We start from the raw sequence: 17,690 nt of genomic DNA, 5'->3' as shown, positions 1-17,690 counted from the left end.
AATCACATTCACCGTGACTGAATAACATGTGCAAGTGTCATGGTCCTTCTAGGAAAATCAGTGGCAAATTTGCACTAATGCCAGCACGAAACCACCTATAGCCAAAGTAAAATACCATTAACCCTGTGCTGGGTTTTTTTTTTTTTCAGCAGTGATGTCTACAGCCAGGGCATGATGAACAGAAGTATCAGCATATTAGTATTTATTCTGATATGACAGCACTGGGTTTGACAGGTGACAGACTAAATGCAACAAGTCTTTGATTCTGGCAGACAGTTTCTTTCCAGAGTCCCGAAGGTTATGCAGAACAGAAGACAACTATTTCATATTCAGTCTGCAGAGTCAGGGCTCCAGGGAAAATGTTTTGCTTTACTTTAAAGTTTTTGGAACATAAATTTTACAGACATATATTCACATCTGCTTCCACACTTCTAAAGACATTTACAGGTGATCTGACCCCTTTTCAGCCTCATTAGACTTAACAAATAATTCCTAGCAAACAATCAGACCCCTCTGAAGGAGAAAGGTGTCCAGACTGTGCAGGTAAGGTGCATTCTTAATCGGCTTATCCATGCACTACTGAGTATTACTTGGCTCATTGCCGCTATGTGATTTAACGCAACAGTCTCTACTTCCCCCAGTGCCTGATAGTAATGTGACAAGGGATTTTATAATGTATGTGTCTGGGAAACATAATAAAGTAAAAATACTGGGGAGAAAGCAAGGGAGCGGCTGGATATTTATAGGAGGTTTTGTATAAGCAATGCCAAATGACAGTTCTACCAAAGTCTGAAGTTAGGGAGATCATGCTGCAAAGGGGCATTTAGATGAATGTACACAGCTAAGCAGTAAAAGAACTTGTGGATGTTTAGACTCACTGAAAATCATAGAATGGTTCGGCTTGGAAGGGACCTAACCCACTGCCATGGGGCTGGGACATCTCCCACTAGATTAGGTTGCCCAAAGCCCTATCCAACCTGGCCTTGGACACTGCCAGGGAAATCAAGCCTAAATGTCTGAAACAGGGAACTGAAAATGAAGGAATACAAAACCTGAGACTTTTGACATAGACACAAGAATTTGCATGAAGAGGTGAAATCCAAGGCTCTGTAAGCATCCCAAAGTTAAACCAGTAATATGTTTCTACCTCATGTTTCACTCACATCATGTGAGCTCAGGAGGTGACAGCAAAGGCAACGCTGTGCCAGGTTGTGATTTCTGCTGATCTCCAAACCTCAGCTACATAAGGATCAAATGTGCCTTTAACTTTTCCCACATACAGCTCATGAATAGTGTCATTTACCCACAAAGCTGGTGCAACAAAACCGCACCAGTGGTCATTTAATTCCTGCCCCCAGACACACCCACAGTGGTTGACAAAGGAGTTTGGTTTCCACAGTCAAGTCACATCAAGGCCTGCTGAAAACACAAGCAATGCTGGTAATACAGCTCCACACTACTGCTGTGCCCTAGGATGGAAACAGGTGTGATCACTGAACAGCAAGCAAACCCCACCATCGTATTACACTTTCCATTTCTTCTTCCGAGGGGAAAATTTGACCACTGCCTGGAAGGGATTGGTACAGGCTGGAAATGCGAGATATCCACCCAGTTCAAAGCCTTTGCATCAGCTTGCTCAGAGGTCATCCATGAGATGGCAGGGTCACCTCTGCATTTAGAGAGAGCAGCAACAACCAGAAGTGGTGCTCCAGAAGGATCAGCAGTCCAGTGTTGCAGAAAAGAATAGAAACCTGACCAGTTCAGGGTCATTATACAAAAGCTTTGGAATGCCTTGTAACATACCTCCCCATATATATCAAAATTTCCTTCATCTCTCATCGACAAAAAGAAGGTTAACAGTAAAACTGCACAGCCCACTCCCAGCACTTTGAGTTTCAACAACTTCTAGCCTGGAACAATAAGAGGAAAGAGAGGGCTTTCTCTGTTTCACATGGATGGGGAGACTTGGAACATTGATTTCAGTGCAAGATCTTGTGTCCCATCTTGGACAGCAGCCAGCAGCTGGACTCTGAGAAGGTAGGATAACCAAGCTGGTCCATGTGGGCTAACACGCCACCTGCAGACCACACAGCCCCCTGCACTGCAAATCAAACCCTGTCCTGCACGCCTAGAACAGCGCAAGTTTCCCGAGTCAACTCTGCCTTTTTTTGCTGACATTATTTCTACTTCTCCAGGGGATTTGTAGCAGAGTTAATAATGTGTTTTATTTCCTCTTTTTCAAATAAAAGGATCTAAATATCACTGAAGTCAAAAGGCGTTTTCAGCCCTTGCTTGGACAGCAAGAAAGAGAAAAAGGCTTTATTTCAGAGGAAACCCAGCCGACACTCACTGACAGTGATCAATAGGTCCCAAAGCAGAGAAAAGGGAAGATGAGGAACACTGCTCTCATTTGGCATGCAGACAGCATCTCCGGTTGCCTGCATGTCCAGCTCAGTGGCAGAACGATGAGTAAAGGTCGCTCTGGTGACCCTAAGTCTGGGTAATGTCCCCATATGGTGCACTGACACACAGACCTGTACAATGAGCTGTCAGAGGAGAAAAGACTGGACACTTCTTCACATTCAAATTGCACTGTCAAAAGCCTCAGACAGAAACATGGATTTTCAGTCTTAAATCACACTGCTCAGCACAGACTGAAAAAAGTTGGTGCTCAGGAGGATTTTGAGGTCTTCTTTTAGTAAAATAACAAGGAACTCTGTATCAATTTCCCCATTAAAATAAATCATAGCTGATACGGTAAGATTAATTGGATGAGATTATGCAGAAGCATAACATCATTTATAAAGATTATTCTTAATAACTACAGAGTTACTTCAAGACAGAGATCCTTAACAGGGGTTGCTGAAATCATCCTGGAGAAGTCAATAACAATACGAATATCAATTTTTCAGTCATGTAGCATAGTCAACAGCACACTGCAGACAATAAAAGCTCTCTCCTTGGCCACTGGAGAAGGCTCCAACCATTCCCTCAGTGGAAGCCATTCAAGATCTTTCAATCTGGTAAACCAGGCTTGAGAAAGACCCCAGAGGTTTTGTAGTCAATCTGAGCACCAGACATGCAAGGCTTTGTGCTCCAGACTTTGCGTTCCTCATCCAGTCCCTTACACCACAGACAGGACATAGAGTTCACTCAGCTTTGACAAACTGGACCTGCTCTTGGCCTCATCACTGTACGCTTCCTCCAGCCCAGTGCCATTTTCATCACCAGACACCCATTACATGAGCATCTTTGATGCCTGCGAAACACTTCTGCAAAAGAGTTGTTGAGTACACGCAAGACTGCCAGCTCTCCTGGCTTCTTTCAAGGCATTTTTATTCCAATTAATCGTTGCCACTGAAAGCAGTGGCTGAGCTCAGGTGCTGGGGGAAGAATTTCACTGACAGCCACACAGATGCTTAACACAGACCTTCTGCACACCTCCTTGGCTACATGTGGGGGGAATTAGGCAGCCCGCTGATGGCACTGCCCCTTTTTCCGTATCTCTAGGCATGAGACAGTCCTTGCTGCATCACCTCACAACATGCTCTGTGATGGGTCACGTTACTGTTCATAGGATCTCTTATCCCAGAAGGTATATGCAGGGGATTTGGGATTTCACAGTGCTGACAGGGAGACCACTGCTGGCAGGGAGAGGGGCAACAGGGAATTCACAGAACTTAGAAATGCAGATTCCTCCCTCGAGATGTACCAAAAGAACCATGAAATACCCTCTGAAGATATACCCAGTGCCCATTTCTCCTGGGAAACCTAAACCCACTCTAGGCCTAGGAGTGAAAGGCATGGCAGAGGCAGCCTCACCACTTCCTTCTCCATTTCTGACTATAGCCGAACTGCACTCCTGGTGGCACCAGGCAGGACGTTTCTGCCTGGGGGAAGGAACTCCTCATACACTGCACCCAGGAAGGGCTAAGGATGAGAAACAGCTACTAGCCTCCTATATACACAGGTATCAAAAATAAATATCCTCTAAAATGTGACCAGCCTGCATCAGACCCAACTGCTGGCCCACAAGGGCAAACAGGGTCCTTTCCACGCCTTTCTAAATCACTGCCAAAGCCTTTGTGAAGTGACCCGCAACACCCTCCTTGGAAGAGCAGTCTGGAGCCACTTGCCCTACAATGTTCACTCTTCATTATGATTAACTCCTCCGCCACGGAGAGGGACACAAGCATCCATCTCTGCTCGGCCAACTGGAATCACTGGCCAGTACACCCCGTGCCATTTATCACCAGCACTTACGTGGGAGAAGATGACAGCAGGTGCCATTTGTGTCAGCATCGCTGTGTGAGCTGACTGATGAATTGAAGCCACGAGGGCTCCCGGCTGCTGGGAGGGCAAGGAGGAGTGGGAGGGATCGTTTGTTAGCGCTCCCTTAGCACTCACTGTCTCCTTCAAAGGCCCTTTGGGTAGAAGCACACAAATCCCACCAAGTCTTTGGGCCATGGAGAGGAGAAGGGTGATCTCCCTGATAAATGGCTTTTGAGGGTCACTGTTGGTGGAGGTCTATAACCCAGCATGAGGGCTCCATGGACTCACCCCATCTCCTTCAACATTGTTTTTAAACATGCTGCTTTTAAAGACATGAAAAAATAATCCAAACAGTGAGATAAACAATTGCCCCACATCCTGTGAACTAGGAATCTCTATTATTCATGCACCAGGGTACATTACCATTTCTTTCTGTTCTCACATTACTATTGCATCTAACCAGTTTCACCAGCTCTCACATAACCCTCAGTTCTACCAATTCCAGTAAGTCTGGACAGATACGGATGTGAGACCAATACCAGACTTTGTCATGCAAGTCCCCAGGCTGTTACAGAAGAGGTTTAATGACAGACCCCAAAGGGCTTCTTGCTCATTTCCAGCTAGGCTGGGTTTTGTAACTGCATGAACTGCAGTGACTTGATACTTCACATAAGGGTTGCCCAAGAGAAATTTGGGTGTGAGGCAGGTCTGACTCACAGGGGATGAGGCTACACATCGCACTGGAGCTGTCATTTGGGATTGCCACCCATCCCTGGCATAGAGACACCAACCTACTTCTTACAGTGCTGCAGTTACACATTCACCCACAGCCAGGCAGGTTTCCTCCCTGCTCTTGGATACAAAACTTTTCCTGATCCTGATCATTGGCCAAAGCCCTTTCCCATACTTTCAGACTGGGAAGGAGAAGATGCATTTCATTGTGGAGAGACATCAGCCAGGGCCCTGCTACTTTTCGACACTCGCTTACGTGTTGCTGGAGCAAAAGGCACTGGTTTCTCTTTATGTATGTCCAATCAAAATAAAGAGAATTCCTGAACTTTTAGTACCCTGGAGGTATTGCCTATTTCCCAGACTCAAAATAGACAGTTGGCACAGTTTAAAGGTGGCTTGCACTCAGAGTTTTAGCCTGCCAAGTAACGTTATTTCAGGGAACAGCTCTGCAGCACTCACTCCTTAGCAGTTGTGCACATCCCCTGCCCCAGTCTTACGTCATGCAATGCTAGAAGGAGCCTAAAGGAAAAGGATTTCAGGTGATTTTGCCAAAGACTGAAAGTGGATCTTTCATTGTATTATCCATGGAAATACGGTTTTTCATGTTATCAAATACACTTGCCGGCCCCTGATCAGTTTTTGGGGGCATTGCAACTGCAAGTTCAGGGAAGAGTTAAGAAAGGAGCAGCCAAGTGAATAAATTCCCTCTGCTCTCCAGCAGCAGTGCCAGGGACACAATGGTCAGGATGAAAAGCCAGCATCTGAGCTCACTGAATAGCATTTATCTGGGTGTATTCCCTTATACCTGCATCTCTCAGCCCAGTGAGTTTAAAGGATAAGATGGCTCACAGGTTGGCTACCCTGCAGGGAAAAGAGTACTACGGGTTTTAGTGCATGAAGGCTGCATCATCAGTCAGGAGAGCCAGCAGAGCTCACCCCTAAGCCAGGATGGGCACCAGCAATGCTCCCTGAAGCCTAGTGTAGCCTCGTGCCAGATGTGGCACACTGATCACTAGTTCTGGCTCAATTAGGATCCCTATCTTTTCTAGGAGCAAATACGGGGGAGTTCACCCCAGATCATGGTGCTCCCATTTATTAACTTTGTCTGACTGAGAAGACAAGGGTCAAGGAGCCACAGAGGCTGAGTACTACAGATGCAGGGACACTCCTTAACTTGCCTCTAAAACCAAAATCTTAACATCTGCCTATCCTGTTGAGCACTATAATTGAAACTGGGGGGAAAAAAAGTCATTTATCAGCCATCAGAACAGAAGAGCTGGAGAGATGATCTGCTGTACCTCTACCACTGTCCCCTCCCGTCCCTCAGCAGTGGAGAGGTCCCTGTGTGCCTGGGGAGGAGGAAAATACCTTTGAGCTGCCCCGTGCAGCATCAGCCAATAGTAGCAAAAGCACAGATGGGATTTGGATGCTCTGCACAGAGCAGTGGGCTTTCCAGTCAGACACAGGGTTAAACACACAATGCAGAGCGCTTTTCTATCCCTGTCACCTCGCTCCTGTCTAGAGGACAGATTCCCTCTAGTGTTGTCTTCTCATCGCCAACAGTGGGGTGTTCACCTTTCTTCTCCCCACTGCCTAGCAAAGCTTGAGCCATCTTCTGTGCACATGAGCCCAGCCTTGATTGTGCCTTCCCATCCCGCAGCCTTTGCTGCCATCTACAGCCCCATGGCTTCCCAGGGGGATGGGACAGGGATGGGGACCAGCATGGGGTACAAACCCTACAGGAACCCACCCAAAGGCCATAGCAATCTCTGGCTTCTGCCTGTCCCCTCCCAGTGCTCCCCACGGCCAGCTGAATAATGCATGGGGAGTAATTTAGTTCAGGCAATTCGCCCTTTTTGTCTGCAGGTTTAATCACTGGGAGATAAATCACCCCCGTTCCTGGCTTCCCGGACGAGGAATCGTTCGGGGCCAGACCTGCAATTTATTATATTTTGGCAGAGAGAAGGTTTAACTGTTCTCGGGTGGTGCAAAGAAGGAAGGAGCTCTCACAAAGACCATGAATTAATGCCGCTAAATACTCACCTCTAATCCATGCGTTTGTATGTGGAATGATTGCTGTTATTTGAGGAACAAGGAGAAACTCAGGGAACATGCAAAAGACACTGCATGGTCAAGACCAGGCATCCCCTGTACTACTCTAAATTACTTAATGCTGCAGATGGATGCATTCCCTCATCCGCCCTCCCCTCGGTACCCAGCAGCATCGGTCACAGCACCACCCCTATATAAAAATAACAACAAACATTAATTCCTACAGAAAGGGCTTTCTCAATAGGTTTCCATGTGTCTCAGAGTGGATACAAAAGGGCAGAAGTCTCTTTAGAGGACTTTCCAGGATTTAACTGGAGGCTGGACTTTAGCTCTGCAGTAAAAGCACCAGTTCAGAAATGAGATTAGTGCTGATGTAGAGACAGATATTTGCTCCCACCTCTCTTAATATGCACAAGCATAAATGGCAAATTCAGAAAATTAACCTTAATGTAAGGTTGACTTTTACATGATAAGTGATTATCCTTTTAAAATCAAATGCATGCACTTTAGTAGTATGCACTATGAAAGGATCAGGATTAGATTAGCAAAACTACTGGTATGTTCAGGCAGTAAATGAGATATCAGACAAATTTCTGTTTTCAGTGAAAGACATCCAATCTTTCCTCCCCTTCTTTCTCCATTTTTCCCCTTTCCCCTTCTCTTTCCTTTCCCTTTTCTGGATGAGAATTGCCTACTTAATCTGAGCATCAAGGCAAATCAGACTGCCATGGCTTCTCAAATACAATAGTGGCTTAGCCAATACACCTGCCAGTTCCTTCAGGACCTGCAGGTGCATCACACCCCTTCAGGCTCCTTAGGTGTTCTTTAGTGGGGAAGCTGTAGTTCCCTCTGGGAAAATCTGCCCACGAGCTCATTGGCTCCCTAGGAATCTCTTCCAAAGCAGCTTATTCTGATAGAAAGAAACACTTTCATTTCCAGCCCAAGGTTTTTCTTAGACTATTTGCACAATTTATTACTACTTCAGACTGGTCCTTGAGTTAAAATGTTCTCTTACCTTCCTCCTCCAAACCTGTGCCTGCACTTCCAGAAAACGTTTTCTACACATGCTGCTTCAGAAAAGGGCCTGTTTCACCAGCATGAAGCTGAATTAGCTGCACTACATCTCCAGCCAAGATTGCAAAAGGCTCATACAGTGACTGGATCTTGCAAGATACTCACCACTGGCAGCCAAACCCAAGTAAGAACAATTTGGATCTGAGCTCAACCCTTGTCCTGATCTGGCCCAAGCTAGACTCCTGATGCAGGCATTTGCTCATGTCTGTCTTTCACCACTGAGAGACAAGAAAGGAGCCAAGTCCTCCCAGTCTCTCTTTGTGGCAGTCAAGAAGGCACTTGTCCCCATCTCATCCAACTACTCCATTTTCCCAGGTGCTAGTTTCTCACCTTTGCAAAGGAGTAGTTTCTAGTTTCTTAGGGATATGGAGAGAGGGCAAGTGGGTGTTTTCTGTGGATGCCAATGCAAGTGTGTATTTCAAAGGACACACCATGCTCCAAGAGATGCTTGTGTGAATTAACTCCACTGCCCTTCACCACACCTGCCTCAGAGCTGATCACTGCCGACACAAACCACTGCATCACATCATCAGGCATTACAACCACCGAGGTGGATTGCAGAGACCTGTGTGAGCCAAACAAGGCTGAGGAAGCTGGAGAATTCAAGGTAAAGGAAAACAAACAGGATACTTAGTTCTCAGTTACTTCATGGCAGCACAGAATTAAAGATCAGGAACACATGCATTTAGAAAGAATAAGAGAGCCTTCAAAGAAGTGACCATGGAACAGCAGCTTCTTCACTGGCGAGGATGACCTGTGACCGGGATTTGGTCTGTGAATCCCTGAATCCAAGGGTCTGAACCTTGAACCTTCTCTGGACAAAGAGTGATAATATGACTGGGCACACCACCTTACTGCTTAGGTGTCTGCACATCAGGGTTAGATCTAGAACTGAAAACATTGTGCATGTCTTCCCTCAAGTCTCAGAGAAACAAAACCAACAGCAAAGCTGGAGCTACACTCAGCAAGCCATTGATCCCAAGGTACAAGCCAGGCTTGCCACAAGGCCAAGGCAAGAACACTCTAGCCTGCTCCTCCAGCAATCCTACTAGCTTCTGAGTACACAAAGCCTGTTACTCCAAACTCATTGCTCTGGTGGTCAGCTCCTCCTCCCTAGAGCATGGACTCCACTGCAGCACCGGGTCATGCAAGTGTGAAGGTTGCTTTTCATATCCTGCAAAGGGCCAAGTCTGGGCTGATACCTCTCCCTTGCAAAACTCCAGAACGGTTCTTCATGATCTAACCTTTTCTCCTCATGTCCCGTGTGAACGCTGATCTCAGCACTACTGTCTTCTGACAACACGAGTGAGTTCAGTAAATCCACTGCAGGCTTGTCTTTGGGAGAGTAACAGTCATTAACAACACAAAGTGGATGACCCTGTCGGCTTGGAAAGATTACACAATTGCATATAGCTATCACTGTGCCATGGAAATATCTTGTGCACCAGGGGCCCAGAAAGGCAATTCTTAGCTCGGGCAGTTATGCTCATTTCTGATCAAGGTCAGATCTAGGTGCTAAAAAACAGAGGAGCACCAAAAGGATGTGGTTTTAGGCTGAAGCCAACAGTCAACACCCACTTTCATTAGAGATCTAGTTGCTGTTGTCCCAGATGTATCAGTTCTACAGTTTACAGTGGGGATTTGCACATAGCAAAAGTCCAGTGTTGGGATTGCTTTTCCAAGGGAATTTAACAGCAGCCCTTCTGAATAGATATGTAGGTCTTGCTTTTGATTGCTCCTAGGCAGTTGAGAAGATAAAAAGCACATGAAAAATCTATCCCATCTCCTGTTTTCCTATGAAATCATGATGAATAGTGACTTGCAAACTGAGAGTAAGTCTACAAATACAGGAGCTAGGATGGGGGAATGGGTTTTACCCCTACATCCCTTCCACTTATCTGTTGAAGCAGAGGGCAGCTTTTATGTCTGTTTCAGAGATGAAGAGTCTGCTGCAGAGGTTGAAAGGACAGAAGGACTGAGAATTGACGGCCTCTGTCTTGATGTAAAACCTCTGAAGAAGAAAAAACCCAAATCCTTCATTGTCCTGAATATTAAAGACTTGGTCTTTTTTGGTAAAGCATGTTTGTGCATTACATCAGCATCATTCTGGAACCAAGAAAGTTCATGTCTGGACCTTGAATTAGGACTTGCCAGGAAGACAGAAACACATGTCATAAAATCTAAGTATATTCTTAAGCAAGCCCTTGAACATACGCACCGATTCTGAACGACTGCAATGCCCAACAGTCCTGCCTTCTGTCCAAAATCAGTATTCTTGGTTAGCATCCTTACATCCATCCCTGCATGTGCTGGTTTGACCTGTGTCAGCAATCTTCCTCCCAGGTGACTTTTGGTCATGGTTCAGGAGACAGCATTTTCTCAGGACCATTTGGATATGCCCTCTCTGCTTGGCAGAAGAAGAAAGAGTTTGATCATGACATTCGGGACTTGGCTTTGGTTATTAGTGCAGAAGCACTCACTGGCTCCTGATCTGGCTCAATTAGAGCCCAGGTAGTGCCCAGTCTTTATCTCACTGCCTACCTGCATGCTCTCACTCTATTCCAGTGATTACTTTACACAGACACTGCCTACATCCAATGGGAAGAGCACAAACCAAGGTATTTCTTTTTAAGCACACTAGGATAGAATTGGGAATTGTGTGCAACAGCAACACAGCAGGCACCCATCCCGTTGGAGAATTAACAATTGCTGAGTATATACTTATCAATGTTATTTCTGGGACTGTCAGGTTTTCCTGAGCAGGTTCACAATGACCACACATGTTCTTTCCTTCTGGAGACACATGTTCTCCAAAGTCTCATTTAAGCTATAGATGATCCACCAGCTGTCAGGCCATAGGAATTACCTCTGGCTTCCACTCATTAAAGTGAAATAAAGACTTGAGGGTCACGGAAGAACTGAGGAGAATTCATTGGCCTGTTTGGCCCTATTGACATTTGACACTTGACTATGCTGCAAAGACAGAAGAGAAAAGCTTTAGGGATACCAGAATAACTTTCTGTCGCATACAGTGAAAACCTTTCGCCTAAACCCCACAGATTTCTTAGATCATGATCATAATTTTTGCTCAAGTAATCATTTCTCTTTACTGGAGAAACAAAATAAGCATATTTTGAACTAAAATCCCCTCTTTTTCTCTCATACTTTATCAGCTTAACTGTAAAGTGGCAGAATTAGGGCTTCAAATCTTGGATTATCATGAATGTTCAGTATTTATGGAAACATTCAATGTCTTTAATTCAGCAGTACGGCTGTGTGTAAAATACAGTGATGAATCCTTTGCTGATGTAAATTTTCATCACTTCATTAATTCCATGTTAAAAAAGGATTGGCTGATTTTCACTAAGAAGAATGACTGACCATATACTTAGCTGCCGGAAAGCTAGTAGGTCAATTGTAGGAAATTTGTCATGCCAGATAATAAGATTGGAGAAGTTTGGAAGGCAGAGGAAAGCTTTCTGCACCTGCAGTAACACTCCAATCTAATCTGTAGTTTAATTAATTTGCAATAGTAGAGAATCTATTTTTTTATACCCTCTGGGAATCAGCCAAAATAAAGTATTTCAAGCATCAGAGCTGAGATTTAAAGAAATACACTGGCCAATATTTAAAGTGCGTTTGTGGGGAAATTAGATAAGACAAATATTTACACTAATTCTACTTCTATTTTCCATCTCACAACAGGGCAAATCAAAGCGCTTGGTGCTTCAGTTTTGTAGAAACATTCCCTCCCAAATAGGCTCCTACTGGAAAAACTTTTTGACACAAAGCCACATCCACTTCAGCAAGACGGAATCCTTCTGCACAGGAGCACCACAGTCAAATAGCTTAGGGACAGGCTTTTGAGGTAGTCCTGTGTCTGCGTGAGGATGTCAAGTCAGAGCTTCAGTCTGTGTGCACTTGTCCAAGGAAATCTCCTTCCTGCTGCATAATAAACCAGAAGAGCATTCCACAAGTTTTCATTACATGGAAAACCAGCAAAAAATAATTATGAAACAAATGAATTTCATTTGGAAGAACTTGCATGTGCTAAATCTTGGATTTCCACAGAGAAAAGGGACTTCATTTTGCATTCCAAATCAGAAAGGTTTTCTGTACAAGTTGTCACTCCTGCACAGTGAGAACTGCTTTTGTTTACAGGAACAGAATGTTGCTTTCAAGGAGCCATACAATGTCAGAAAGAGACAGATCAGCGTCACCTGGAAAACAATGAGTTCTACAGGATATTCTGTTGCATGTGTAGTGCAGGTGCATTTTCAACTACTGACGTTCAGTAAGGCAATGCAAGTCAACACCAATGACTATTTTGTTGCTGCTGTCACTTGGTCCTACCCTGGCTGCAGACTTAAAATCCATACAACTACAGCAACATGAGAGAGGAGAAGTGTTGTTATTAAACTGGAAAGAGGCTGCTGAGGTATTGAGGACTTAACAACCGTTCTTCAGCAGGCAGATAGCTTATAGGTCCTAAAGCTGTCGGCACCATTCATTATGAAGAGTTTTTCTTTCTTCTTGCAGAGCAGGAGGCAAATTCACTGCCATGAAATCATGAAGCCTAATCTCTGTTTTGACCAGATTGCATTGGAAACCACTGGCAGGAGAGTATTTATGTCCAAGGTTATGATTATTATCACAGGCTAGTTAATAGCATCTTATTTCTGTCCCACGTTACAGATGTCTACGGCAAATGTTTAGCTCTAGCTGGGAAGCTCTTGCTTGCAGCTTGAGAACGTTAAGATCCAGCCTCTGCTGGTCTCAGCAGCATGAGGTGCTACACATCCCACGCTCTTTCCACATCTCCATCCAGAGATTTCCAGCCCAACAGCTCCTGGTGCAGAGCCCCAGCAGCCCACAGACCAAACCACCACACCAAGTTGTCTTTGATTCAAGCCTGTTGGTTCTGGGTTTGCGCAAACACGTGCGCATGTACGAGCAGAGAGATGCCGGGAGGTTTGCATCGCCCTCCGCACACACTCGACCACCAGAAAGGACTGACTCCAGTTTGCGTCACCAGAGGAAATAAGCAGTGGCTTGGACCACAACAAACGCTCACAGTCTGGCATCCTGTTGGAGATCTTGTGACTCTTGTCGACTCCACAAGACAAGAACCACCCTCCTTGTATTCGTCTGCTCCATGCTGCAACTGGGGCCTCGTTCAAAGGCTTGACATCAGCAACACAAGTGCAAAATAAAAGCAAGAGCTGGCTGTGCTCCAAGGATTCATCGTGCTGAGGTCTCAGCTGTGCCAGTTGGAGTTAGTTATGGAGGAAGAGCCACAGAAACGACCATGAGTGGTGAAGGGATTGGGAATGTCACGCGTGGCGTAAGCAGGAACTGCGGATTCTCAGAAGGATCCATTTGGTCTTTGCGGTGTGGGAGGAGACACGGGGCAGTTTTCTTCAGCAGAGTCTTCCTCTCCTCCAGCCCTGAAAGCAAGGCTCAGAGACTGCTAATGCAGACAGTGCAAGGGAAAAAGGGGAGGTGTTTCTAAAAGATCAGATGGAATTGACATCTTCTGGCAAAATGGGCAGGTTTCTGTCTGACCTGAATCAGCTATTCCTGCCTTAGCCTAGTTCCATAGGCAAGGCTAGCACATGGAGTCCCAGGTCTGAGGCTCTCCCCAACCTCCACACCCACTACAGCTGTGATAGCTAACATGAACCCACATTAGGGAAAAGGAGATCCTATGAACCATAGGCTCAGTCCCAAAGCTAGTTTTAGATCTCAGACCCACATTAGTCACATCCACTCAGGTACACGGACAGCTTCTTGGGCAGCAGATTTCACTACAATGGGACAACTTCCTGCCTGACATTAAGAGCTGCTGTAAGTTCAGTCCTTCTTAAATGGGCAATTGGTATAAGCAGTACAATATATGTTCTCCTCTAAGGCACATCCGCATGTCTTTGCTTCCAGCATAGATAAACAGTATTTGAATTTCCCCATGTCCTACTCGCTGCAGCATTAACACACTCCAGGTGACTGAGCAGCCCAGAGGGGCAGGCAAGACACAGCTCTCGGACAGCTTTTCCAGCCTTCCTTTGTTCCTGCAAACACATACCCTACAGATCCTGGCAATGCTTGTGTGCACAGAGCATCACTGGTAATCACAAGACAACACTAAACGGGAACACACTGACCTTCTGGATGCTTTAAACTGTGGTCAGCACCAGAAAGAAAACATATAAGTCAAAAATATGATCTTCTTGGGAGACTTAAGATGAAAAAGAGTAAAATGCACCATTTAAGTCCAACAGTTGTTAACAAACCCACACATCTCTCCTTACCTCCCTGCCACTGATTTATGAATCAGATGCCTCGTCCTTGGGATAGGCGCACACATGTTTCACATTGACACAGGTTTTCTTTCCCACACATCTCTGCTGTGTAAGGTGACCATCTGAACTCATTAATTCACCGTGCAAAGAGAGAATGCTCCCTTAGCTGGTGTCCTGCAGAGCTCAGGTTAAGGGCAGGAGAGTGAAAAAGACTCCTGTTTAGGGGAGGGACAGAAGGAGGGAAGAAAGCACATGAAAAGGCTATACTTTAACCTGGTATGACTTGCCTTCTCTTCACCCACAGCATATGGTGTACACATGATCTGACTGCAGCAAAATAGTTCATTGCTCCATGCAAACCAAGCTGAGCATGCCTGTAACTCTAGTAGGTTCTCAGGTCAACCTGAGCTTGGAGATGCAACCACTGCAACTTTTCCTTATCTAAAATACTTTGAGGGCTTCTAGCTCTAGCACAACAAGCCCTCAAAAGTTGAATAGAAGTGGCTCAGATCAACCAGGTGAGAGATGCTGATGTAAAGCAGACTCCTTTGGCTTCACTCTCTACCTGACCTCATCTCCTCTCCCATCACCAGCCCAACCTCAGGAGGTCCCACATGAGGGACAGTGGCAGTTGTGAGAAGCAAACAGCTTCCCTTTAACAGCACACATTTTCCTATGAAAGAGGTGAGAACTTGTCACTGAAGTGAGGTGCAACATAGCCTTGTAGGTAAAGTGAAGGGTCGTGGTATCAGCCCCTATTGTTCCTTGCTCTATACCTATGTGTTCAGGCCCCATCTGTGCTCCATCACCATGGTGCCTGAGCCCACATAAAGCACTTTTGCTCATACAAGAGGCTAAAGGACACCCACATCTCCTGCCTAATGTTCTCCATTCCTTCTCCCCCGAGAAATCAGTGAAAATCTGGCAAATTTGCACTAACTTCAGTCTTACTCTTGGCTATCACGGATATTAGTGGTTGGGAATGAGTCTGTTTGTGGCAAGCAAAGAAATACAGGGGAGGAAGCGGCAAAAAATAATTGGTAGGTGGATGTCCTTAAGGAAATAAATACATGGTTAAAAGTAATTCCATGGTCAAGAAATAAGTTTTTTCCAGGAACTTCAGGGTAGACAATTTGTACGTGATAAACCAGAGAAAGATGAAAAACATACAAGAAAATGAAGTCCATACATATATATATATGTACTTTGTTAAAACCCATAATGGAAGAAGAATTCCCCCATCTCCCCATCAAAGTGAACTTTGGGGTTCTTTGTAATCTTTCACAAAACAACATCTGTAGCCCCAAATTGTGATGGCGATGAATGATGTTAAGATGCTCTTGACCCCCACTGGCAGCCCTCTACAACTGACTGAGAGGCAGGACTATAATTAGTAGCCACATGCCATGGATGGAAAAAAAATCCATGCCAACTATTGCTAGAATGCAGTAACGTTATTTCCAAGGGATTTTGAGGTGCATCCAGAGCGAGGGAGACCTGACTCATCTCTCACTTCTGGCAGGGAGAAGCGGGGAAAAGGGGTTACACTGAAAGTGCCAAGCAACAAAAGAAAACGCTAAACCTGCCATTAAGTTGGACACAGAACGTCTCTCACTATGGGACCTGGTGTGGGGAAGCCATTTGGGTCCCCTCCTCACCTCTTCACAATGCCAAAAGCCTTGGTTGATGTAAATCATTGTTGCCCCTCTGACATCAGTGGCGTGGTGCCAGTTTGCAGCAGCTGAGGATGTGACACAACAGCTTTAACTCCTTGTGAATGTCAACAAAGTTATGCAAAACATCAATAAAATGAAACAGAAAATTAACCGATTTTGAACTATATCCTTATTTTGGGAATTTATTTCAAAACCGTATGTAAAGAATCTAACATCCTTTTGGGATAATGCCATTGGTAGCACTGGTATTTACATACCCCATAAAATGGGCTTTTTAATCTTTTCTTGTCCTGACCTTGTGCTTAAGGTATTACAAGGGTGGGTGATAAACAAGCAAATAAATTCTTACGGCCAACAAGCAGGGATCATCACAGCCACACTGCTTCTGAGCCAGAGTATTATCACAGGCCATCAGAACTTTAAAGGGAACAAAGTCAGCTGCAGCAGCACCACTGCTGTGAACGCGGCGTGTGTCCTTGTGTCCATATGGCTGCAGCATGCTGAGAGGGGAAATGCCTGTAGCCACTGACACCAGCCCACAAGGGGCCAATTCTCCCAGCACAACGCTGAATTAGCAGGAAAGAAATGTGTCCTGCACAGCTCAGTACTGTTACCTTCACAGATGGAAAACCGTCCCCTGGAGAGATGGGTTAATGCTGTAGGCATCGTGTGGGAGACCTCCCTTAGGACAACGTGGGATAGAGGAGCTGCTGTTCGTGTTCATCCCAGATACCATGAACAATCGTTCTTCCAAAGCTCTTGCTGTGATGCTCCTGAAGATGCTCTTCCTTCGCTGAGGCAGACACCCTTATAAACAAGAAGTTGAAGCCAGAAAACCTAGCCGAACCTTGCCATTAAATCATGATTGGGAATTGAGGGGCAGTGACCTTATGCCATTGCTTTAACTGCCTGCAAGCAAACACGCTCTTCCAAACACCTCCAGTTTTGAATCCTTCCACTGGAAGCAAAGCTAATGGTAAAGGTAGTAAATGTTCTGGGACAGTGACAGGCTCGGACACTGACACCGGCCAAGCAATGCAAATGGTCCTTCTCCTACTGTCCCACCAGTCTGGTCTGCTTCCTGCAGCCTCACAGCACCAGGGAAATTCCCGCTGTAGCAACACAGTTAACTGGAGGTCCATGAGCACAACGTGCAAGACAAAAGTCCAAGAGAAATAAAACCTGGGAATCCTTCCTTCCCACTGTCAATGTAAAAGGCATTTCTGTTGTAAGGACACTTCATCCGTACTTCTGCAGCATCCTCATATGGCTGCAAAGCAATCTTGAGACAACAATGAAAAACAATACACAAATTTCATCATCAGCCCTGTTTTCATGTGTAAGGAACACCAGTGGCCTTTCCCTAACCTAGGAAAGGGTGGTAAGTCCTGACTTTCTGCCTAGGCAACCTGAAGCACATGCATGTGTCTGTGTTTATGTATATAGAGATATATATGTACACAGACTACTTATGCAGGAGGAAACCTCTAACACTTTGTCTTATCAAACATCCCTGCTGCCTTTTATTGCACCACTGCAAGTTTCCTAATGCTTTATGTCCTCAGATGCTAAAGGGAACTATTAA

General features: G+C 45.3%; 1 long non-coding RNA gene across 1 annotated transcript; it reads right to left on the bottom strand.

Annotated features, from left to right (window-relative positions):
- Positions 1-12,171: 12,171 nt before the first annotated feature.
- LOC133266297 (uncharacterized) lies at positions 12,172-14,862 on the bottom strand. The gene is made up of 2 exons (XR_009742305.1): positions 14,213-14,862; positions 12,172-13,597 (listed from the first exon to the last, which is right to left on the bottom strand). It is a non-coding gene; the product is annotated as an uncharacterized LOC133266297 (long non-coding RNA).
- Positions 14,863-17,690: the final 2,828 nt, after the last annotated feature.

The sequence above is a fragment of the Pezoporus flaviventris genome, unplaced genomic scaffold (genome assembly GCF_033815535.1).
Source record: "Pezoporus flaviventris isolate CSIRO_AGI_PZ_B2104156 unplaced genomic scaffold, CSIRO_AGI_Pfla_v1 ptg000007l, whole genome shotgun sequence".
Taxonomy (NCBI): domain Eukaryota; kingdom Metazoa; phylum Chordata; class Aves; order Psittaciformes; family Psittacidae; genus Pezoporus; species Pezoporus flaviventris.
The sequence above is the reverse complement of the archived record's forward strand: the minus strand, read 5'-3'. Positions and strand labels throughout refer to the sequence as shown.